Consider the following 25,553-nt stretch of genomic DNA (forward strand, 5'->3'; position numbering starts at 1 on the left):
GCGTCCACTGCGTTCACCGTCTTCGGTGCTCACTTCATCACGTCTAAACTTAACATACCAATCCATGATAGTTGATTTTCTGGGTCAGAGTCCGAAGACTCGGCATCAAGCTAAGTTTTTGCTTCGTATTTGAACTGTATTTGTTCCCTTCAAAAAGTAATATTATATCAACACGCGAAATTCCTTTTTATCCATTTTTTCACAATAACAAAAGCTGCTTCACTAAAATGCTGTAATTCACAAACTAATAGTCCAACAGCTGTCAAATTCATACACGCATCTTTTGGGGATTGGGGCTAACTGAAAAATATATGGATTTAATTGTAGTAGTGCCATCTATGTGTCAGGCCGGCGACTTCTCAATTGACTATGTACTCACATAGTATATATATCACATAGAACAAAGTATAATTTCTGATAATAGAACATAGTATTGTTTGAAGTCAAAGTAATACTTATTTAATTCTATTAGACACTATCGACTTTTATCCATCCTGTTATTGTGTGATATTTGATGAATGTTGTTTGAGTAATAGTTTATTCAATAGGAGCCTGTTATCGAAGCAAAATCATCTGACAGAAATTTCCTTTATTATACTCTCGAGGAACGTATGTATAACTACGAGAAAATTTTAACATCGGAGTTTTAATAGGTACTTCCATGAGGTCTTTTTTTATATATATTTTAAAGTCTCTTTTTGCCAACTATGGGTTTATCTGGAGTGGACCTACAGTCTAACGTGGGTTCAGAACCATGGTCCTCTGCATTAAACCCACTGACTGGGGATTCCAGGCACTTGCCAGGCGGTTGGTTAAATGCCAAGGGCTGGGGTTTGGAGCCAATGTTAAGTCGTTATGAGTCCAGATAAACCTTGGTCAGTGCGAGGATACTATTTAATTATTTATAAAAAATCATAATTTTTGACAACTATTTACCATTATTTTGGCATATTTTGTCGGTCTGAAAAAATGGTATATGGGTCTTCCCGGACAAAATTTAAATTAAACTTGCTACTATTTTAGTTAACTTTTTAGTAGCAATTTTTTAGTAAACATGTACTACATGTACTAAGTATTATACTCTCTCAATCACAATTTTTCTTGATACAGATATCCGAAATTAACGCCATCCTAATCAAACCCTTAAAACAAAATATTGAACCACCTATTAGTAAAGCAAGCATATTTACAATAAAAATTTTGATAATTTATATCAATCTTATTGAAAAAGTTAATGTTGATTGTTTCCTACATATTAAAGTAAATTAAAGGTATAATAAATTCATTGTTTATATTGATCCAATGAATGTAGAGTTTTACCTATATAGAAAAACGCATTGGATTTCACTTAAATTAATAATATCAAATATTATTCTTACATATGATATTTAACTTCCAAATTTACCATTTTAAAGAGCTACATGAAAACTTATTTCATCTTCAAAGTTTTATATCAGCAAATTATAATTGTGTTTTCATCATAGAAAATAAATTTACTTTCATAACAATTTGTTCAGCTGTTTTGTGGAAAATTTTTCCATATTTACTAGTTTAGTCAAAAGTAGTTTAATAGCTTTTTCAGATCTTACGATAAATTTCTTTATTATCGATAATTCACTAAATGAAGTCGTTGATTATTCATTTCAAAGTTACAAAATACAAATCCTAGTCGAAATTCGTTTCTTTTCCTCATATTAAGTACTTTCTTCTTGTAATAGACGAAGATACCTTTCTGGAAACGAATACGGTTTAAACCTCTTACCATCTAAACTAATTTAATTTTCTGTAGTAGTAATGGGTTTCTGATGTATTCCGGATAAATTTGCGCAAAGAAGAGAGACATACTTACAATTTTAAATTGCACCGGGTATCCTCTCATATATTTCAAAAATATTCTACTCTACACAGTCGCTACACCAAAAATCTTCTAGGTGACTTTTGATATCACTCCTTTGTCATAAAATGCATGGTTTTCACTCTCCCAAATACTCATTATCAGAAAATGAAGTCACCAGCAGATTTTCAATGATCGTGACAAATCTCTCATCCATTAACCAGAGGAAATAAAGATTTAATAAGGGAACCAGGTCACACGAAAGAAATCCAGAAAAAAAAGTCGGATCGAACTATTAATTAAAATCCCCCAAGAAATAGCGGCGCGCAAAAATCATTTCCATCGAAACAAGGACTTGATGGTGGGCGAGGGGAATGGTGGGGGCGTGGAACAAAGTAGAAAAACGACGGCAAACGAAAGGGCTATTAATCAAAATTAGCTCGAGTCGCTTCCGCCACTCGGCGATAATATTTCACCAAACTATTGTCGATACGCCGCGCCACAATATGACGACAGGCAACGGCTCAGATATAAAATGGAAGTTCGCGGTGTCGCGCTAAACTCTTTCGCAGCTATTAAAATGTCGTTTGTCTTCGGAGACGAGAATTTCATTGGCTCGCGCTCCGAAATTGTATGCAAATAAAACGCTTTAAAAAGACGGTTTCCGAAACGTTTCGCAACTTCTTGTTCTTCGGCAACGGCGATGGCGGGCGGTCGTCGGTCGGTCTTCGGGGCCGCTTATTTTATACTTCTTTTTGTCTTTCGTAATCGACGGGAAACTTTATATTTTAGCATTTTCTTGTGCTGAAATTATTTTCGATTTAACTGTATAGCACACGTTAGACAAATAGTATACCTTAGTCAAAGATAGTTAGCGAAAAACGACCTCTATCACTTATTCCTATCACCTATATATTCAATAATTAAAAAAAAATTAAGGTAATATTTCACTATTTTGATTTTTTCTTAAAAATATCGATATTAAAATATCGATATATATATATATATATATATATATATATATATATATATATATATATATATATATATATATATACAGCCTACACCCCTATCTACAACTATTGTGAAAATTTTCCCTGGAAATAACAGTGGCTATTTCGTCGCTTTTAGAGTGAATTGTGGTAATAATCTGACTGATTTGATGGAGATATTATGGCTGTCACATGGCATGATATTTTGAACATTTTCACTAAATCGTTGTTCTGATGAAGACACTTTTGTAATTCTCAAAATAAAATAATTAAATACATTTCTAAATATTGATGTCATGCAATTGATAGTGCTCCTAATAAGCGTACCTTATATATTTGTAACTGCGATTGTTTAAGATTTTCTTACCGTAGTTGTGATACAAATTTGAATTTTACTAATAAACTTTTATGGTATGAAATCTGTCATACGTCTCGTCGAACGACGTAATTTAAAAGCAGCTATTATAAAATTAAATGTTGAGCAAGAAGTGGCAAGAAGTGCATTAGTTAGCATCATTTCCCATCTCAGAAACTAATAAATAAATAATGTATCTGACGTTGGGACCAGTTTTTGACCGGTACAACATTGCCTTGCATATTCACCGTTATATCTTAGTCCTTTAAAATATTGACAAACGATTATCATTTCTCCTGTAATAACTGATTTATTTGCATCAATGTTTATTTCTGAATCGAATTGGAATGCTACTGGTTCCAGGATCACCAGATTACTGCGTCCGCGCAATCAATCGCTCAGTTTCAATGCGTCGTACTCGCTGTTGTTATGTTTGATGTGCACGAACTTGTCGCATTATAGGCTTATCTACTTCATTTCTAGTCACTCTTGAAAGCAAAATAAAAGCATTAAAAGCAAAGCTTTACCATAAACAGCCATTACATATTTCAACTCTATTATTCGTAAATTTTTACTCGACCGCAATTAGAATAGAATTTGGATTTGCCTGGCATATTGTATATATATCATCAATATATCATCATATTTTTTATGTTTTGCATATATCTTTCACTTAAATTTCACGTTATTGAATTGATAAAATTATCTAAATGTACCTAAATTTGTATGAAATATAAATAGTCCATGTTTAACATATTATATATTCTAATCGCGGTTTGACAATGGAGGCCGACGGATTTAATCAGTATTAAATAAATTATAGAACTTAAGCATAAATATTTTACAACAATGTCGGCTATTTGTTGAGTGAAACTATTGATGACAGCAACAGAGACCTAATCAGGGGTGTACAACTACAATGGTAAGTAGTGGGGCAAAGTTTTGCTTAGTTCAGTCATTTCCGGCGCTGACAACGTGAATTTGATTGGTTAGTTTAAAATAGTTATGTAGAAACCTGTGAGGAAAATACTTTGCTTTGATTGGTCTGCCATTCCGCCTGACTTTGTGACGTCACATTTATTGGCCAATAGTATTTAAATGAAAATCAAATATAATTTTTAAAATTAATTTATTAAAATAAAATCCTATACAAATATACATAAGTGTATATAACATAAATATATAAAAACAAAAAGAAAAAAAAACAATTATGAACTCTATTTTAAGCAAAATTAAAATATCTATAATTCTTCCATAACGCCTTCTCATATTTGTTTAGTGCCATCAATTTTATGGGATTTATTAGAGTTCTAACTTATCCTGATATATTGAAGGTAAACTTTAAATCCTTCCCTGTTGAAATTGCATTAACTTCATTAAACCAAAAATACAATCACACCTCATAATAACTTTTAAAATTTGGTCTTGAAAATATTATGGATTGGACAGTTGAAACACTAAAAATTTATGTGTTTTTTAAATATATTTATATTTTAGAGTATTTAACGTGTGGAACTACTTAATATAGAATGTAGACAAATATTGCCTGTTGTCTCTTTTTCAGAAGTTTTGTTAAATAGCCTGAAATAAGACCAAAATATAATATTAGACTTTGGTTTTTCTCAGAGCAAAGTTCTCTGGAACTGAAAATATACACTCAACTGGTGATTTAACAACCTCAAGTGGTACTAGATATCCCGTTAAAAAAGAATATAAGTTATCTAACGTGTTCATCTTCTTCACAATTTTCTCCAGAAGAATGATGTGACAAAATTGAAGTGATGATGCGACCTTTTAAAGATTTCTCCAACATACTAGGTGAAGGATGCTGTTTCTACCTCCATGACCTCTAATAGACACAACAAAATTCTTTAAGCAATCTTGGTTAAGATTTGTTAAACAAATGTAGTTATTTGTAAATTTAGACAAAATAAATTTCTTTAGGTAATAAATCCTAAAAGTAGCAATTAAATTTTTAATTAATGGCACAGTAACAAATATTTTTTTAACAAGGCAATCAAATTTAAATATACAATAGCTCTACTATAAGATTATTGAACACCGATTGTTTTAAAAAGTTAAAGTATTACAATTATTTACAAGGGATAATTAAGGGATATTTTACATTTAAAAGTAGTATTTATTACTACTAATTTTCCAGTTATGTTAATTATTACCTTCTTATAAGACTTCTTTTTGTAGAGACATCACACTGACAGCATACGAACAACTTAGTTGATGATTAATTGAATTTTATTACTACTAACATCTTTATAAGTAGGTTTTGATTTTCTGTAAACAAACAATATATGAACAGACATATAGTAGATAGATAATTTTATGTGTACCTGATATAAACAATGTTGGATATGCATTTTCCCTGATACCTGTTCGTGAAGAAAGGGTAATTCTAAACGTTTCACTAAAATGTCCGTGACAGACACCATGATGGAAAGGAGCGAGATCATTCTTTGGGAAACGATGTCTAATTTCCGTAGTAGATTTTTACCCCGGTACACTACATCTTTTACTACACTGACGCATTGTCATCAATTTTTATATTATTACTTCATAATAATTAATGTAGAACAGAAAATATGAACAACGAAGAACGAAGATTTCTTGATTTAAACAAAAACACAAAAACCAGAACCTTCAAACAACAAACTAAAAAATGGACGCCCATAGAAAATACTGACTTCACACAATTTGATTGACCAATCACGTTCCATGTGGCGGCACCAGGAATTAACTAGCCAATCACAATTTGCGATCGCAGCGCTACCGTTGATTGAACTAAACAAGACATTTCCCCATGGTCGCCTATACCGTAAAATTTCTATTTTTTTCTGTGCATATTATGTATGGGAAAACAATAATTTTTACTATTTTCCTCACAATTATAACCGTATAAACTTTGCATAGACTTCTATAAATATTGCAAAACCAAAATTAGGCAGATTGATCTAGCCATTCTCGAGTGTTAGCAACACTAATGAACATTGTAACACTGAGTACTTGATTTGTTAGATTTTATTATACAATGTGGTCAGTTGGAAAATTCATATTCCAAAATTGTAAATAAAATAAAATTGATTGTAAAGTTTTGTAATGATGGAAAAGATTACGAATACATGAAGTAAACGAATACATTGTAAGTAACAGATTCTACACATGTTTTATCTTACTGAAACAGTAGGCGTTATCCCTGACGTTGTTTGATTGAGCGTGAAAGTCCTTTGAGTCCTTTAATATATATATATATATATATATATATATATATATATATATATATATATATATATATATATATATATATATACATCTGGAGGAACAATTAAGTAGACATCAACAGGTTGGTTAGACAGCTAGACAATAATAGCTTCATTTATTACACCTTACTAATCTTACCATATGCACAACAACAATTAAACCTTACAATTCGATGTCTTCGATATTTTTAGCCCTCAGGGCCGTTTTGTATTAATGACATCGAAATTGTCATTTTTAACCGCTATTGAAGAAATTATTTCAACAATAAGTTCAACAGAACTTAAATTATTCTCGGATAAAATAAAATTGATAAAAAAGGCTGATATTCACCCCGATTGGGAGATAATTAATTAATAAGTATTACGTTCAGCGTCAATATGGTAAAAATTAAAAAAAAAACATCATCACATCACTGCAGGTTCCTTCTTCCAATCTCGGGGCCACAGTGCACACGATATTACAACGGATAAAATAATATTAAGCGTCGCATTTCCTGCAAAGAGCCGCGAACCGCTTCGTCATAAACAAAACGTCAACGGCAGGAGGCGGTTAGACGACAGGCGACTGGATGGGGACGGGCACGGCTGTGTGTGTGTTCGTGCGCTCACCAGCCCTTATAATAGTTAATTTCGATGGATTCCCCGCGGTTCCTCTTTAATGTCTGAGTGCCCGAATAAGCCTGCAAGAGTATTATTCGTCGATAAACGAGAACCGGCTTTGAACTGTCACAATGTAAATGTGTTTTTTTGCTTTGGCTGATCGCCCTCGCCTTCATCTGGATTTAATGGTTTATGGTTTTGTTTCATTTTTTCTTCATCTTTCATGTTCCATTACCTTTCAGTAAATCCTTTCAAGTCCCTTTTCAGGATCTAAGGACTGATGATCATTATGAAACGAGAAGGATATGTTAAATTTGAAGATTTGGAATTTCTGAATAGACAAAAGTCTCTAATTTTTTTATCGAAGTAATGTACATTAATAATCAGTTGCTAAGAAGTTTTACTTATCGCTACCAAAGGTATATCTTCTGTATATATAAGTTAAATGTGAAGCCCTACCCCGACTCGCTATATATACCAGACATAGTTCCTTCTAAATATTAATTATATTGATCGATGATGAATGATCTGTCTTGGTAACACTAAAAATAAATTTGTAAGTAGGTTTGGGTCTTATTATCTAAAACAATCTTTTATATTATGTCAATACCTGACATATATACAATATTTATTTTTTAGTAAGGTTTTGAGCCACCATTTGCTTTTGAAACAGTTATAATTTTCGTGGAATAGATTTGTAGATTATGCAAATAGTTTTTTATCGAAATTTTATCCCATTTTTGTATCAAAACATCCGCCATTTGCGTCAATGATGTTGGAATTATGAATCTACTCCACACTCTCTGTTATAAAACTGACTATAACGCCAATTCTCTTGAGGCTTGACGAATGCGCTAGCTAGGGAATATGTTATGTTTGGTGATATTCGGAATATGGCAGTGTTTTGAACGAAATGCTGCCCCATTTTTGTACCAAATCATCCGCCATTTGTATCAATGGTGTTGAAATTAGAAATCTACTCCACATTTTCTGCTATAAAACTGATTATAACGCCAATTTTTAATGTTGATAGATTTCACTATTTCTCTAGGCCGATGATGTTTTAGAAAGTTTTGTGTATGCTGTCGTAATCGTTGATACCGTCGCTCTTAATAGTAACTCCTTTAAATGGTAACTCCTTTTCCAGGATTTTTTTTTGTAAATATAATTGCTTTGAGGTTAGACTGGATCATTCCTTCTCACATTTTAATTTAGTTGCAGTTACACAAATGTTTAAAACACCAACATCAATAAGGCGAAGCTTTTATAATATCTTTAATTTTTAACTTCACAATTTTTATGTATACTTCTTTAAAGGCCATTATTTTGGAGCAATGTTGATCTCTTGCCCCGTTATTATGCTCATATATAGAACATTAAAACCTTGAAAACCCCCTTTGTTGACTAATGAGCATGAAGGCTACTTTAAAATGCCCACATAGCATTCAATCATGAACTGCTTAGTAAAATTATATTAAGATTATTAATTCAAATGAACTGATAGAGCAATAAGCTACGAAACATAAGTATTTCTATTGTGTAATAACACACATATTAAAATAGTTTTTGATATTGAAGTATAAAATTGTGGGCAATTGGGGAATGATATAATTTTACTATTATTATTTTCGTAAGTAGCATATCAAATAACACACTAATTAAAATTATAGGAAAGCCTCTTCATGACCTTGGCCAACAGTAAATTTGTTATTGTTCAAGATTTTTATATTTTACAATACAGGAAATTTATTATCATGATAATATATCGTCTCGTGTAACGCAAATAAATTAAATATTTTACTAATAAATTCAAGAAACAAGCAAGAAGCAAGCATTTTTTGAGTTCAAAGAAAATTCCCAATGCTAGCCTGTAAAATTCTCCAAAAAGAGAAGATATAGAGAATACATTCAGATCTTATAGTGGTGTTAATTTTAAAGACAGTCGCTGTTAGTCTATGAAAAGAAACGTTAAATATTGATATATTGATTTTTTACTAAAATATTTTATTAAGAAATAATAATAATTTATCTTTTATATAGTATAAGGGAAAAATAGTCCAACGGTTCGTTTATGTTTCTATTTATTTTTAAGAAACGACGTAGCTTTGTCTTCGAATTACATGCCTACTTCCATCACGACCTTCTTATTCGAACTAAATCTCTAACTTATTATTTTTCCAGGATGTTAAAAATTTCCTGTTCCTATTTAATTCAAAGAAAATTGGTGCTGAAAGTCTGTGACTATTGGCTTTTATGGATTTTCAGACTTAATGGAAAATAGTTCTATAAAATGATTGTAATAACTGCAGTAAATTTTCACAAAAGGAGGTAAACGTTGGCCTTAAGAACATTTTGTAGAAAAATTCGGCGAGCAAAAGTAAAAGGGAGGCGACGGGCCAAACGAAAAGGATTAGGAAATTCGTTTGTCGTTCACGGTAACTAATGATCTTAAAACATTTAACGATTCTAATTACCGCGAAATTCAATACGATTTCGATCCGACAGCGCTTTAGCGGGGTGGTGGAGGGAGGGTTTGTACGAGACGGGACCGGTAGAGAATGGCGGCTTAATTATTATTGACAACGAGAGGCCGCCGAGAGAGAAAGACAGAACGCCTAACGACTAAATAATCGTTCTCTAAATAAATCAAGCGAAATCATTTTAATAGAAGCCATTAAATTATTAATTCGCATGGAATTTTTCGGGAAAATTTCGACATCTAATGATGGGAAAGTCGAAACGACGAGACTTCCAATTTTAATAATGTTTCTCTGTTGGTTGTGACGCGGGTATTATAATCCCTTTAAGTGTTTTTAAAAATACGCATAGAATTGATTAAGAAATGAAATATGCAACCTGTTATAACCCTTTTAGATATACCTTAGTTTTATTTATAGCTATATCTAGTATATATAGTTTCATAATATTTTTTAAAAATATTTATGCTCATATTAAGTACTTCAAATGTTCTGATCCATTATCCACTTCAGAAAGACATTTATTAAAAAACATTGGCATAATATACGGGGTGTCTCAAGCAAACTGCATAAAAGTTAAATTTATCCTAACACGAAAGTATTGTACCGCAATAAACTAATTTTTATTTCATCGGATTCTCTATGTGTTTATATACCATTGTGTTAACTCGTTTTGTCGTGTTTTTAGGATGTTAAACCAACGAAATACTATTTTGGAGCTTCAAAGTGCTCGGCCATGATGGTCGGTATCCAGAAAGTGGAAGAAAGGGCACCGCCAACACTCTAACCGCAAGATCGTCAAGAAGCGAATTCAGCGAAATTCAAGAATTTCTATGAAAAAAGTCGCCCGTCAAAATTGGTATAACCAAGTCGTCAGTTCATTTGATAGTCAAAAAGAGCTCAACCTCAAGGCGTATAAGCTCCAAAAATTCAGCCGCTCACAAATGTGAATACGCGGTTATGGCTCGAAAGATGTCCTCAACTCAAGCCACAAAACATTTAAAAGCATTTAAAGCTTTGCAAAATATTGGGTGTAGTGCTTAATCAAATGTGTTATTTAAAATGATTTTTTTTAGCTTTTGGGAAGTAATCATTTCTGTATAATCTTTATTTAAGTTCTTGTAATAGGTACGATTTTTTTTTAGGAATCAGCAGCTTATTCATACATCATTAAATTTTTTCAACAGTTCCTGTAAAAAGAATTGATTTAAATCTCTAAACTAAAAAAGGTCTTCTATTATAGAATGTGAAGGTTCTTAGAGAATATATGGTTTTCCCAAAAGTTCTACTTAAGCCAGAAAAAGCTTAATAAGGTAAACAATGACAAACTTAAGGGATTATCTCATGAGTATTTACCAAAGCATTGAAGGGTTTGCTTTTTTTGTTTTAAACCAGAAGGCTAGAGACCCAAATAAGGTAGACTATTGCTTAACAAAGAAGCAGTTCCTAGTTGCAACATATGTAGAGTAAAAAGTATTTTTTTTTTCAAAATTGTGACTGCTTCAATTGATAAAATTATAATATGAGCCTATATATGTTATATTGAAATAGAAGAATATGTTCTTTCAACTTCAGACAAGCGGGAGCCACACCTTAAAACACCAAAAAGATGTGTGCGTAATATTTTTTTATAATTTTGCTATTGGTTATAATTGTTATTTTATAGAAGTAGAGGTGAGATGCTATCTGCAGTTAATACTACTCGACAACATATGTTATCTCTAGAAGCCCGGCATTTATACAAACGAGTAGTTTCTATTTCTAAAGAAGTTAATAGATTAAATAGATAAAAAACAAAGCTATAGTTATAGAGTATGCTAGCCAGTGTGACAAATGTTGCCCCACTGTGCAAGGAATTTATTTAAATTTAGATGTTTTTGAAGCCATCTCTAAACTTTTTTACATATTGCCAAAAGTATGTGCTAAAGCAAATTTAAAGAAAACTCTGGATATTATGTAAAATTATTGTGACAAACGTTACTATATTTCAAAACTATTACTTGTGTTCAACATCTGGATGAGGGAAATATAATAAGAAAAGTAATAAATAGGTGTTTTTGTTTAAAAATTTTACCTGGTTACATATCACATCGATAAGATACAATTAAGTACCTATAAAAAAGAAAAGGAGGTTTCTAAATCAAAATTGCAACACGTAATCATTAATACATTTATATATTCTATTTTCAAGTATATTTTGGACACATTATTTTTTATTTTATAGTTTTATATTTTATAATATTTAAGGCAATAATAATGTACAATTAGAAAATAAGTTATAGGTTGTCATATTATTTAAAAAATATTTTAAACAAATGTTAACTAGTATTTAAAAAATATTTTATTCAAATTTTATTTTTTAATTCCCGCCTTCAATTCTCTGCTAATTTGGCAGAGCATAATTTGGTTACAATTTTATTATACAGGAGAGATTGCATTCTATGTATCTCTCTCTCTATGTGACTTATGCGTCGGACCGCTGCTCCTTTAGCGCATCAATAAAGGGATGCGCTTCGGGAGCCCCATTATTGATGAGAGGTTGGTCACCTTTAAGCAAACGCGCAACTACCAAACTGACAGAAGCTGGTCCGCTGAGACTCCCGGTACATAGTCGAACACCGCCAAAATCCGCAACCCGTTATAGTCTGTGGCTAAATTTGTGCAAACACCAAAACCCCTTTCTTTTTGTGGATCAAGGGATCAAAATCTTGGACATTCTTAAGACTTTCATACTTCTGTGGGATCAGCCGAACTTCTTCGATGCGAATTGGTCGTTTCAACAGGACTCATAAGGGATCATAAGGCGAAGGCGATGCAATACTGGTACCGAACCCCTCTTCCAGACATCATTACGTCGATACAATGGCCTCCTTATTCACCGGATCCCAACTCGATGAGCCAGCACCTGGTATATGGAGTCGCTGAAGCAATCGTTGCATAGAGAATGTCTGTGACCCATTGCCGAGAGTCACGTTTAAACCACTTCGAAACCACAACTTGTTGTTTTGCTCAATTTATCCCATTTAATAAAATTATCACCTAAAATGTTTCATGCAGTTTTTTGGGACACTCCATATATTAATCAAAATATTCTCCATAATTCTGCATAACTTGTTCCCATCTTTCTAGTAATATGACATGGCGACACTATGTTGAAGCAAGTTATATATATGCTGTCGAGATGAGTATATGATAAATGAGTTTGCAATTGCAATTCTTCAACATTTTAAATCGTATGCTAGCCAAGCCATGCTGTATTGATCTGAACAAGTGGTAATAAGAAGGTCTTATGTCTCCTGAGTATTCAGGGTGCTTGCCATTCCAGTTTCAACGGTGTTTCCCATAGTTGTCATGTAAACGGATGACAGTTTGCGTCTGCTAGTCGCTCTTAATGGTCTTTTATGCAAAATATGTTGTTTTGATGTCAGTAGACATCTGCAATAAGTGTTTTATTCTTTTCAACAGCTTGTAACAGACGACGCCTTGGGCCCACCATATGCCAGGCAATATTTTATGGCCCTGAATGTACTGCTTCATTGTCGTTGTGGGATGGCTCTCCTGGGTTACCACATGACTTTGTAAGCTTGGCATTGATGTATATCATAATATATAATGTCATAAAATGCAACGATTTTCAAATTATACAATATGACATTTTAAGTCAATTGATGTGATAGTAATTTTCCCTCCTTTTGGATTTTCCAATCGTATTTAAACGTTTGGAAACACCTGAGCCATTAACTGCTATGCTGCTAGAAAGTTCTTTGAGATTTTGGGCTAGATTTTCGTCCAATAAGTCTGGGAATTTTCTATGAATCGATTTTATTGGTCTTCTTAAATCGTTAAAACCAAAAATTGAGATATGCAGCATTACCATATATTTTTGAAAGTGTTTGATTGGCTCCCCTAACAGATTCATCCAAATCAAACAACAGAAATAAAAATGTTGAAAATGCTATTTTCAGCGCTCTATAATTAATATTTGTATATAGTGATTAACTCAATGATACTATATAGGAAACTGTTATTCTATGTAAAGAAATTTAAAAGCCACCGAGCTTAGCAGATCGTTGCATTGTTACTTCGCATTTTCCAACAGATAGCAGTTTTGTCATTGTTTTGTGCAGTATAACTCACATGGTTGCATATATTTGCATATATGTTACGTAGGAGACTGGTACTGTTGGTTCCGTTCACAAAATATTGAGAATTTGGAAGGGTATCTTAAATGGGCGCATGCGAAACAGTGTTTTGGTTCGTTCATTTGCGGCTAGGTGGCTCGAGGTATAAATTAGATATCAAAGCTGAAATTTGACACTTTCTGCTTTCAGAAGGCTATTCTAGAAAATAAGAAAATTTGGTGATTATATACTTCCTATAAAAACAATTTGATTTATATACAAATAATTTCGGTTTAATTTTTTTCGACAAAGCTTTTGCTGAAAGCATCTCCTTCGAATTGGAACATGACTTACGAAGCAAGCTTAAAAAACTTATAAACTTACGTGTTAAATATTCTTATTTTGTTAGCAGTGTTTTATAGTTCCTTTTTAGTTAAAATGATTTGTTTAAATCTGAAGACATGTCAGGTGTTGCATCCCAGGAAGTAACACCCTTTTTGAAATAGAATGCACAGCTTTCCTAGAGATCCTACTCTATGTCAGCAATGGCTTTTAGCAATAAGTAATAAAAAACTGATGGGAATCTCTTGGGAGGTATTAAATAAAAGCAAAAGGGTTTGTAAATTTATATGACACAGGCTGACTACAAAATGAAATGTAGAAGAGTATTGTTTAACACGGATACGGTTTCAAGTTATTATTTAAATTGTAAGCTTTTTATAACGTAAATTATATGTAACTGATTTGAAAAATATAACATGCCTTTATTTTAGCATGGCATAGAAAAAGGAAAACATTGGTCCAAATGTGTCAGGAAATGTTATTGAGTTGAACCGTGAAGCTATTAAAGCCCGGCAGTACGATAGATACAATTTGACAAACCCAAGGACTTTTTTTACTTTGTTGGCAAATGATGTCTCGACTGGTCTATTTAATTCCCAGATTATGCACAAAACTGAACAAGCGGTCTGTCCAATATTTTATGTCGCCAAATGCCTGCATTTCTCAACAATCGATTGTAACAACGATCAACTGTATTGAGCATTCTCAACAAGACGTGATTAGAAGGATAATAGTTAGGTGTTGTTTGTTTTGGTTGATGAGAAAAGCGAACTGAACAGCAAAGGCAAAAATGAAACATTATTTTTTTATTGCAACTTATGCAGCTTTTGTGGATGATGTACTTACAATAAATATTTAAATAGTCTTCTATAAATATATATATATGTGCTTTATATTTGGCCAAGTTATATTTAAGATAATATAAAATGATCCATATTCAATAGTTTATTAAAGTTTATATATTTAAAAATATAAGTTTTGTGTGAAATCTTGTTATATTACGTTTTAATGTATTGTTAAAATAATATATTGTCATTAAACATAGAAAATTTTAAGAATTCTTTGAAATAATATGTGCAATGTAAATTTTACATATAGTTAAATAAAATGTATGTTAAAACTTTTATTGTATTTTTATTCTTACTGTTTTTATTAATAAAATATTTTAAATTTCCCGCTACCCATATTATCAGTAGCGCCCTCTGGTGACAAATGAACGCTAAACTCGTTCACAGGTAATACATGGGAGATACACTTCTAATTCCTCTGTGTTTTGTGGTTCCGTTATACCTCCAAGGCGATGTTTCTTTTCGAGTGGTTAGTTTTAAAGTAAGTAATACTTCTTTTAATAAGTATTTCAACTGAATTGCATTGAATCATGTATTTACAAATTAAGGGAGTTTGAATTAAGAGTTGACATATTAGTTGTTGAATATAATATTTTTTAAAATTTTCAAGTTTCAAAATAATATCCCTGTTTAATTGTGCTTATTAAATAAATAAAATAACTTTTGCATTATATAACTGATACATTAACTTAGCTATCAGATGGATCTTATGTTTTAAATAACATGGATTTCAACTAGATGTGTAAGTTAGTATTTCTACCTTAAATTCAATATTTCTTTTTTGAACCATTATTTCACTGAGGAAGTATATGTGAGTAATTTTTTTTTTGAAAATTGCCAATGGATTGTTTGACATAAATAACAGCGAATGTTCTTGGCATTTTTATCGTGATAATTCTATCGTCCAAATTCGAATAATACCCAACTTTTTTCACATTCACAGCTCAGGATTTCAACCAAAATTATTTATTGATAAAAGTTTAATAATTATTTATGAAATGAATCAGTGTGCTTTTTAATATATTTATAATTTCTTTCAAACCGATAATGATAATTATATTTGGATTTTATTTTGGTTTGTCCTTATTCCAAAGATCTTGACTGGAAATTGGTAATAAGATTGTTGATTTTAAATATTCTTGATACATATCGTTTCAGAAAACATAAGATTGATTGTTTTCTCGATATTAGATGTCAAATCTTATATTCGACGTAAAATAATAAATTTCTTGCGCGACAACAAAAAAGTTATTTTACTAGTCTCGTCTAAAATCTATTTTTTATACATTCGCCCACCACGTCAATACGGATCGGGTGAAACATTTTCCATGTTAAATAAACGAGATTGGCCGCAATCGACCCCTGGGTCAGTTTGCGGAATAAAATATCGTCGTGGTCACCGAATGTACAAAAGCAAACGCGTCTAATTCGACGGAATGGCCACAAAATGGCTTTATTGTATTCGCATTAATCCAGAAACCACATAAAAAATCAATTACGCCACCCACACGACTGTCTGCGTGCTGTCCCCGCCAGCCGGGTCCGTCATCCATCAGCCTGGACCACCCCTCCGCGCACCATCCCGCAAAGAATGACACGGTGCCGTCGTCCTCCTCTTCCTCCGCCTCCAGCTAACCAGAGGCAGTGGACCAGAAAGCAGCCAAAGTCAGATTTAAGAACGTTCAGTCGACCGTGCAGATAACTTGGTTAGATCGTCCCTCTCTCGGTGCGTCTGTTTTTTTCCCTCATCCATTCTTTCGCGGCCAGCGGCGTGGAAGCGGAATGATTTCTCTTTGAGTAAATGCAAATAAATGTAAATATCGATACTGAATGGTTCGACTAAAACAGAAAAATATCGAAGTCAACTGTTTGTTCATTTTCATTTACAAACTTGTTTAATTTGTCAATAGAGTAGACTTAATTTGTTGTTTTATTATTGTTATCCTTAGTGGTTTAAAAAAATTTGCCCAGTAAGCATTAAGTAACAAGTCAATTGAAAAGTTCCCGGCCTGCCATAGCAAAACACATTTTTCTAGCAAATTTTTTTTTTTTACTTAACATAATTCCCTTCAAGGGTGATACCAATTTTGTAGTAGGATTTGTCCTTTGCTTCAAAATAGGCTTCAGTTTCGGCGATAACCTCTTCATTCGACGAAAATTTCTTTCCGGCGGGCATTTTTTTAGATCTGAGAACAGGAAATAGTCGCTGGAGGCAAGATCTGGAAAATACGGTGGATGAGGAAGCAATTCGAAGCCCAATTCATGGATTTTTGCAATAGTTTTCACTGACTTGTGACACGGTGCATTGTCTTGGTGAAGCAGCACCTCACGAAAAAGGCGATTTCATCCTTCAAACTGTCCAATAACGCTATGAAATAGTGGCTGTGGATGGTCCTTCCTTTTTCAAGGTAGTCAGTGAAAATTATTCCATGCGCATCCCAAAATACAGACGCCATAACCTTGCTAGCCGACTGTTGCGTTTTCCCTCACTTTGGAGCGGGGTCCGCGTGTGCAGTCCACTCGGATGACTATTGATTGGACTTCGGACTGAATTGATGGGGCCATGTTTCATCTATTGTCACATATAGATGCAAAAACTCGGGTTTATTATGCTTGATCATCTTCAACACTGCTCCAAATAATCAACTCGCCGTTGTTTTTGTTCAAAAGTGAGCTCGCGCGGTACCCACATTGCACAGAGTTTTCTCATACCCAAATGATATGATGTACACGTTCACTTGATATCTTTAGACTGTCTGCTATTTAATTCAATTTCAATTTATGGTCATTCAAAATCATTTTGTGGATTTTTTAAATGTTTTCATCGGTAATACCCTCTTTTGGGCGCGTCGTGTTCACCGTCTTCGATGCTCATTTCACCACGTCTAAACGTAGCATACAAATCCTTGATGGTTGATTTTCCTGGGGCAGTGTCCGGAAACTCGGCATCAAGCCAATCTTTTACCTCAACTGTATTTTTTCCCTTCAAAAAGCAATATTTTATCAACATGCGGAATTCCTTTTTATCAATTTTTTTTTCACAATAACAAAAGTTGCTTCATTCAAAATGCTATAATTCACAAACTAATGATCCGACAGCTGTCAAATTTGTACACGCAAATTTAGGATAATTAAAAATTAAGTTATGTTAAGGCTAATTAAAAACGTATGGATTTAATTCTAGTAGCGCCATCTATGTGTCAGGCTTTTCAATTGACCTGTAGGGAGTCACTTCATTGAGTGATTTTTAAGTTTAAAGTATCTTATTCTACATTTTAATCTAAGGACTATACATGTCAATTAATCAGATCGGATAGCGTTAAACGTTTTAGTCTACGAACATCACTGTTAGGCCACAATATTTAGTTGATTAGCAGGCATATCATAAAACACTGCGAACTATATTCCTTAAGAGTTCTAATGGGATCACGTTTCATTAGACACAGGACGGACAGGACGGAGCACCAACAATAGCACCCAACACTTTATCTTGGAACCACCGAATGAAGTCTACATTAGACTTAATGGTAGTATGCTTTAGTGAGATTCATATGACTAAATAGGTTTCAGTATTGATTCCTACGAAAATCAATGACAATAACTTGTTCTCTAATGATACTTTGTATTTGTGCCTGATGGGTCAACTCCAAGTTATTTTAGTTTTGCAAGTATGTTATTTTCCAAGTCAGACGTCAGTCTAGATGCACGCCAAGTTATTTAGTATCCTCCTCCTGTAGAAATTTACTATTATTAGTATACACTGGTGGGCGTGTTCTTGAGGTGTGTTTGGAGGTTTTTTGATGCTCTTTTTGGATCTTAGTATAATGCTAAGGGAGCCGTGTCGTCTGTATATAACACAATAGTGGTTATTGTGGTCATTAGCTATAAAATACTTCAATATATTGTATGTAATTCAATGTGTCCGTCCTTTTGTTTTATGGTAAAATGTTTATTTGTGAGATAAGATTGATGAGATGAGATTTGATTAAGAGAATGTTGCCGATCTTTTAGCATTTAAATATAGATTTGTATTGTTTACCAATTTATGTAATTGTTTTATAGTTTCGTGCTGATTCTGAAGAATAAATTAATATTCTCAAATAATATTACTTTCTTCTATTATATTTAACATAAGGCTAATTTAAGAATAATAATTATTTTAGCTATTATCCAAATGCTAGGAAAATAATTAATTCGTAATATTGCGTTATATACGACTGTTATTAATTTTACTTCCTCTTATGGTATGATTTCAGTTAATGTAAAATGTTCACGATTATTAGTCTGTCTCAAGTTTAATTGTTTTATTAAAATGTTAAAGACATAGTAAACAGAAGGCACAATAGATACAGAATTTTTAACTATGGATAAAAAATATATTCTAGTGTGACTTTAAATTTATTAAAATAATATTGTGTGATTTCATATTAATACATCTCACTATTCGGTAGGTTTAAAGCACCTACCTTTACTAAGTAAGCTAACCACCTTTAATTAATCCCTAGTTCGTAAAAAGGATACCTCAAAATGTATTTTCCTTAAAGATCTATGTGTATTTTCTAAAAAACCACCAATGGAATTCATAAACCAGAAAATAGTTAGATGATAAACTGATTTTCAGGTAAATTATTTTCAAAAACAAAGTCGATTTACAGATAACAATGTGTTTTTTCACTTTCATTTTCTGAAAATTTGTTTTCATAGAACTTTTTGAAATGATCTTGGTAATAGTGTTATGTATAATCTAACATTTATAGGAATAAGAAATCTGTATTTTCAGGACAACCTTCTGGTATTTTTGCACACCATTTAAATATAATTCAATTTGTTCTACACTCATTCATGATCGTACCTAGCTTGAAAATTAATATATAAAAATTGAAAGTTGGCCTGTTCGTAAAAATCTTTTTTCAAAAATAGTATAGGTTTTTAAATTAGGAGGTTTGAACGGTAGTATATATATATATATATATATATTATTATATAATATATTATTTTTATAACTTGACTATTGATTGACTATAGTTTTCCTATTTTTAGGCTTACCCACCCACCCCGAATGATCTCTATGAATTATTTGTATCTCCAAGAGCAAATACAGTAAAATAGTTCAAATCACCTTTATTAAATAGCCCTTGTTAATTTTTTAGATTGTCATACACTACTTAGCCCAAGGAAAGTTTGAGCATGAGCCAAGAAATGCTAAAAATCTAATAATTCTTTTCTTAAAATCCATTTCAACGCTAGGTATAGCTGTTTTAATAGTAAACATTTGTATATAATAGAGTGCGATTAATCTCGTTACTTACTAAGAAAAACAAATTATCAAATTAACAAGAAAAGAAAACAGGTTGACTATGGAAAGGCCACTGTTCCACAGTTACTCGATCATTCCTTGATATATTTTAAACAAATGTTAACTAGCATTTAAATAAAATATGTTATTATAATTTTTTAATTTCCGCCTGTAATATTAATAAATTTTAATATTATTTTTTAATTTCCCCCGTACTAAATAAACATGCTTTGCGCGACCTCTGGTAACTTGGCGGAGCATAATTTGGTAACAATGTTACACAGGGGAGATCGCATTCTATGTCTGTGTCTTTTGTGACTCACGCGTCGGGTCGCTGCTCAGCAATGGGAGCGAATTGACGAGAGGCTGGTCACTTTTGAGTAAGCGCGCTACCACCAAAATGACAGGAGGTGGTGCGCTGAGTCTCCCGGCACGCCGGTCTTAGTCGAACATCGCCAAAATACGCAATCCGTCAAGGTATGTTGCTGAATTTGTACCAACACCAAGACCCTCCTCGTTTTTGTGGATCAAGGGATCATCAGGATCAAAATCATTCAAGAACTGTATCGTCGCGATATTCTTAAGGCTTTCATACTTCCGTGGGCTCAGCCGAACTTTTTCGATGCGAAGTGATCGTTTCAACAAGACTCCGTACCGGCCCGCAAACCTGTAAATATTTATATGTTATAGAGCGCGATTAATCTCGTTGCTTATCAAGAAATATAATTTATCAAATTAACAAGAAAAGGAAACATATTGACGTTGGAGAGGCCTTCGTTCCACAGTTACTCGATCATTCATAGTTAAGTAGCGTTCGGGCAAAAGTATCGCAGTTCAAGCTGTAAGATGGTAAGATGTAAGGGAGGATTGAGTTGGTTTGCTCAAAGTCCCATAGTTATAAACTATTAGAATTAGGATATATCTATGCTTTTAAAAAAATTCCTGGACAAGTGTATTAGTTTAGAGGGTAAAAGTTGCTTCAGCTGTAGGCTAATGGAATTTGGAAGCACGACATTCCACACCACCTCAATCTGGGCAATATGTACATCAAAGTCAAACTGCCGGACGAAGGTACAGCTATAAATTAGGGGGTAAAAATATTTTTAAAGTAAAGCGAGTGTTATTGTTATTAAACCTACAGATTTCATAATTTATATACCCTTAAAGACTGAAAGAAACAATAAACTGCTGGATCCTTTAATCCCCCTTATAATCATTGACCATTTATCTTATCTCTCTTCAATGCTGTTTTTAACCGACCAGGTCATATACCGAAATCCCATCAGATATAAGTTTAATTAAGGTAACTCGGATGACCGAGACATCAAATTCGGACCCGGAACGCCGCTGCGTGTGCGGAGCCTCACTGTTGCTCGACAGCAGAAAGATAATCGGGAGATAATCGTAATCGCTGAGGGTCTCAGATTAGCCAGATTCGGCACAGGAAAGCGTCATTTATATTCGTTCGGCTTCGATGACCGGTCTGGAGAGAACGCGTACGTTTCGCCGGTTCTTTGTGGATGATTTAACTGACGGCGTGCCGAAAACAATCTATTAGCCTTCGTTCGGGCGGATGCGGATGTTTGAGTGGCCTTTTTTCGAAGAGAGATGATTTAGATTTAAAAATGTCAATTTCATAGAAATGTTTCGCTTTTTCCTTAATAACAAGTTTCGATAAGAATATAAATGTTCGTTTATACAAAATATTAAAACATTTTTTAACATTTTGATTTTGAAATACTTATTGATGTGTGAATCGATATAAATTGTTTCTTGGAGCTTAAAATTATGTTAAAGTAGAATTGATTTTTTATCTTTTGCAGTTTGAGGTTCGCCAAAATAAAAATCTAGAGAATATAAATGATCTTTGTACGAAGTCTTAAAACCTAAGAAGTTTTTCACCCATTATTCAACATTTATTCGAAGTTTTCACTATAAACTAGCAACTTTTTGATTGATTTTTTATCTTTTGTAGTTTGAAGTTGACCAGTAAAAAGCTACATAATTTAATTATGATTTTCATACTATTAATTATGAAAATGCGAAATGCGTAATTGTTAACTAGGCATGAACGTTTAAAGATGCCAAATTTTAAGCTTGACTAGACGATAACTTAATCTAATTGTAATAAAAGCATCAATCTTAGAGAAAAGTCATCAAAACACCTATTTTTAATCCCTGATACAAACTGAGAAAGCTTTGAAGGTCGTGGAGAATAAGGTCATGGGTACATGCAAAATCGATAGTATATCGATATCAAAACATCACACCCACTTAAAAATACGTTGAAAGTAGTGTGTATTCATTTTGACATAAAGGCGATGCTTTATTACATTATTATAAACTGGTGAAACTGGTGAAACTGGTGAAAATTCGTCGAGCGATGATTACGAGTTGCTCAGTCATCAATTAAACTTCCTGAGCAAATGCAGTTTACCCGTTTACCAGAAAAATGGTTGGTAAAATTATGGCATTTATTACATTCATCTGCTCTAATAAAAGCCGTCAAACAACTGTTTTAAACCTAAAACGCTCCCAGGTATGCATAATTCCGTTCTATAGGTTGTTGTCTTTTCAAGTTCTTTGCAGTAAGGTCATATGGGGGATCCTGAGAGATAGCACAAAATCAATAGCAATTGACACACAGGTCAATTGAAAAGTCCCCGGCCTGCCATAGTAAAACACATTTTTTGAGAAAATTTTTTTTTTCAATCTTCAAAGGTAACACACTGATTATAACGACCCTCCAACTCTTCAGGACCATGTTTGTAGTACGATTTGTACTTTGCTTCAAAATAGGTTTCAGTTTCGACGATCACCTCTTCATTCGACGAAAATTTCTTCCCAGCGAGCATACTTTTTAGATCTGAGAACAGGAAATAGTTACTGGGGGCCAGATATGGAGAATACGGTGGATGAGGAAACAATTCGAAGCTCAATACTTTTCTTTTTGCCATCGTTTTCACTGACTTGTGACACGGTGCATTATCTTGGTGAAGATGCACTTTATTTTTCTTCAAATGCGCCCGTTTTCCGACTATTTCGTCCTTAAAACTGTCCAATAACGCTGTGTAATACTTGCTATTGATGGTCCTTCCTTTTTCAAGGTAGTCAATGAAAATTATTGGGTATCGATTGTTGCGTTTTCCCACGCTTTCGAGCGGATTCATCGTGTGCAGTACACTCGGATGACTGTCGATTGGGCTTCCATTGTCATACGTAAACGCAAAAATTCGGGTTTATTACGCTTTATCGTCTTCAAACACTGCTCCAAATCATCAACTCATCATTGTTTTTGGTCAAAAGTGAGCTCATGCGGCACCCACTTTGCACAGAGCTTTCTCATACACAAATATTCGTGAATGATATCATGTATATATTCAATTAATATCTTTAGAGTGTCTGCAATTTAATTGAATTTCAATTTACGGTCATTCAAAATCATTTTGTGGATTTTCTTAATTGGCGTCCACTGAGTTCACCGTCTTTTGTCGTCGCTCATTTCACCACGTCTAAACTTAGCATACCAAACCTTGATGGTTGATTTTCCTGGGGTAGTGTCCAGTAACTCAAGCCAAGTTTTTACTTCAACTGTATTCTTTCGATTCAAAAAGCAATATATTATCAACACGCGAAATTCCTTTTTATGGATTTTTTTTCACAATAACAAAGGTTGCTTCACTCAAAATGCTACAATTCACAAACTAATAATCCGACAGCTGTCAAATTTATACACGCATCTTTTGATGGCTGGGGCTAACTAAAAGATAAATATTTACCTCTTTTCCACAACTACCATATCAGAGACGCAAGCCCCTGCAGCTTGGCCGATTCAGTTTATTCTTCAGCCTTGTCGCTCTCTGCTTACTTCGCATAACTGCATCTACTACTATGTTGAAAATCATTGAAGAGGCAAGACATCCAACGCTGCCCATTTATTATTTTGTGATATTTCTCAAATTAACTAATAGATGGTGATGTAACTAAGTGATGCTAAGAATAGAAATAATGATTTAATCAAGTATTGGTGCTGTTTAATTAGGTTGTGATTTTATAAATTCGATATTGCCAAAGAAATTCATAATGAAGAGAACAAAATTGTGTACGGGGACGCTATTTTAATTGTTTATTATTTTCTTGTTTTATAATTTTAAGTTTACGTTAATAGTAATGTTTTTTCTATTGTATAGTCTAGGGTCCAATTTAATACACCTTTAACTGATTTTTGTAAAATTTATGATGTGGGAAAAGAAATATAATGTCGCATGGTATCGAGTGTCTGATGATAACATGCCAAACAAGAAAGTGTTATTCCCCGTTCCTCGTCGAGTGTTTCGGATAATGGGGTTTCGAGTACCGAGGCTTCTAGATGAAGCCCGTCAGAAGTTAACCTTATGACCCTTATAACCATAAATATCAAGCATTGAAATAAGTAATGTCAAAAGAATTGTTAACAGCAATGAAGAAAGAAGTATTAAGAGATATATTGTTAAGAAAATGTAGTGAGTGAAGAATTGAACCAGAAGACCAGAAGCAGGAGAATGTTGAAAGACAAAAGAAATATCAAAAATAGAACATAGTGGAATTGACGTCAATAATATAAAAAATTTGACTTTAGTTCTTAGTAAGCACATTCGATCTAAATCATAATCCTTTTCCCATAACGTATGAATTAAAATATTTAAATGTATATATAGGTTCTTTATTATTAATTTAAGTTAAACAACTCGTATTTGGGTTCGTTTGTCATTGAAAATGCATACTCTCTGTAAATTTATGCATAAAATACTCCTGATCTCTCAACAATTGATCTTCGAAAAATACCTTAAATCAGATTTACTCTGACGGATCTGAAAACAATGAATATACAGGAGCTGCGTGACCATCAACATTGAAGGAAGAACATTACAAATTAGCGGCAAGAATATTACATACATGTGGGTTCCATCCCATATGGGGATCGAAAGTAACGAAAAAGCCGATCATCTTCCTGGGAAAAGGGAAGGATCACTATTGGAAAACTATCTATACTGGAGAAGGAATCTGAATACATATCATACAGCACTATATTAAAAAATGAATCAAGTAAACTGGGACTTAATGATCAATAACAAATTATGGGAGGTAAAAGAAGAGGTTTACCAAGGTCACAAGTTTTATTTTTCCAGACTCAGGATAGGCCATTGCAGGCTGACTCACGAGTTTCTATTCAAAAAAGAAAGTCCACCCATCTGTGATAGATGTTGATTCCCGCTGAGCATCAAACACATTCTAGTTGAATGCGAAGGGCATGTCCTTCAAAGACGACTCTCTGACCTGAAGGGATCCATGAAATAACTTCTACAATAGAAATATCTTGAACAGCTGATGAACTATTTGGTTGCCATCGGATTACTCCAAAATATATTATAGATTA

The 25,553-nt window shown here is 33.1% G+C and overlaps 1 protein-coding gene across 1 annotated transcript in view; it reads right to left on the bottom strand.

Annotated features, from left to right (window-relative positions):
* The window catches only part of Sema2a (Semaphorin 2a), a 1,190,156-nt gene that overhangs the window by 812,218 nt on the left and 352,385 nt on the right, over positions 1–25,553 (bottom strand). The gene's annotated exons all lie outside the window — the stretch shown is intronic.

The sequence above is a fragment of the Rhynchophorus ferrugineus genome, unplaced genomic scaffold (assembly GCF_030347505.1).
Source record: "Rhynchophorus ferrugineus isolate W39M unplaced genomic scaffold, kcgeb_rfMv2 rfM1, whole genome shotgun sequence".
NCBI classification, from domain to species: domain Eukaryota; kingdom Metazoa; phylum Arthropoda; class Insecta; order Coleoptera; family Curculionidae; genus Rhynchophorus; species Rhynchophorus ferrugineus.